The sequence below is a fragment of the Mastigoproctus giganteus genome, chromosome 6 (assembly GCF_048544385.1).
Source record: "Mastigoproctus giganteus isolate SK-2022 chromosome 6, ASM4854438v1, whole genome shotgun sequence".
NCBI classification, from domain to species: Eukaryota; Metazoa; Arthropoda; class Arachnida; order Uropygi; family Thelyphonidae; genus Mastigoproctus; species Mastigoproctus giganteus.
In genome coordinates this window covers 59,559,080-59,560,912 of record NC_143580.1, presented here as the reverse complement: position 1 = coordinate 59,560,912, position 1,833 = coordinate 59,559,080, and positions in this window count along the sequence as shown.

Here is a 1,833-nt window from a genome sequence, read left to right as displayed (position 1 = left end):
TTCCCAATCCTCTTTCTTATCCTTGTATTATTTATCTATATTACAGCATATGGGAATCAGCATTGTTGTGAATAGCATAGTAGTTACAAATGCTTTTTGTATATGCCACATGGAAATTGCCTGAGTGAATCCTGTGACATTTGGAGAATTTTTTTTAATGCCATGCCAACTTTGGTTTTACATTAAGCAAAATGGGTAAACCAACCACAGAATACACACAATGCACTGACACCTCATAGACTCATTTCAGCATATGAGCTGGATATCATCATTCTCTTTCTTGGTGATTCCCTTCTATCTCTCTCTCTCTCAGGGTAACACAGAAAATTTTTTTTTTTTTTTTTTGACTGGTGCAGCAAAAACATCAGGCTTCTTTGCACCATATGGCTAATAATAATAATAATAAAAACAAGCAACAATATGGGAACCCATAAAAATTAGATAATAACAATGCAATTACACAATTTTCAGTTTAAAGATTAGTATTTTATAGTTTAAGTCAGCAGTTCTAAACTTATATCAAATGACAGTAGACAACCAGAATGATTTGCTCTTGTCACTCTTCATTGTTTTTATATTCATAGTATGCTTCACAAGAAAAAGTTTTAATATTACTTTTCTTATATAAGTGCCTTGTATTACCACTCAAACTCTTATACCATAAGTTAAGAGATGTTGGTTTAGGGGGAAGAATGTATACTCTATATAAAAAAGAAACTGCATGTTTGTTCCAGAACACAAATGTTTAGCCATGCACAATAAATCATTGGTGCATGCAGCAAGGTAACTTGCTCAAGTTAGAATCATAAGGAATGCCATTTTCAAATTAAAAAGTGAAATTTATCTTTAAAAGAATGTTTTCTTTGTTTATATTCATATGGCATTTTAAAAATTGTATCCCATAAGAAATGAAATTAAAAAAAAAAAAAAAAAAGACTTAAAAGTTGTAAAATCGTGTGTAAATGACAGATGGAAGAACTTTTTTTTTGTTAGTTGCTGGCACATCAGCTTCTGTACCATAATGCACCTCCCAAGATTTTTGCACTACTCTGATCCAAGCCCGAGGCAGGATTCGAACCCGCGACCTTTGGGTTGCCAGGCAGGCACTTTACCCACCTGGCTAGCTTGGTCGGCGATGGAAGAACTGTTGATTCTTTCCTCTAAACATAGGTACACTGAGACACAGAGATACATCACAAATTCGCTCCACACGAACTAAACAGACAACTAGGAAACACAAGGCAGAGCAGTTTATTTATCCAGATAAAAAAAAAGAAACTATAACAGGGTGATTGCATAAATTGGACTTAGCAAAGTTTTTTACTAATTTATGCTTGTTTAGTACAGTGAAAAATTTTGAGAATTAATGAAAACCACCTACTGAGAATATCTGACATTAAAAATAAACATACAATTGGTTGTTGTAGAAGAAAGAACTGATACAATAATTGAAATTTGGAGATCATTCCTGCATTACATATGAACTCTGGATATGCGCTGTCACAGAGAGTTATTTGGAAATAATATAATTACATTACTTTCAGCTGTCTGTCAGTCTCACATATTATTAAGACAAAGAAAGTCAAAAAGATTACAACCCTCTGAGAGAGCTGGAAGAGTAATGGTTATTTCAAATAATGAGTATGGGCACACGAAAATTGCGGAATAAATCAGAATTAAAGATGCTCTTGACTTCTTGACTTGTAAAAATTATTTAAAACACCAAAAGTAAGTAGATCCAAAGTAACCCCAGGGGCTCACATCTGGTGAGTACGGGCTTGGCACCACCCAGGGTCCTGAGCTGGATATCATTATTCTTCTCTATCTTGGTGA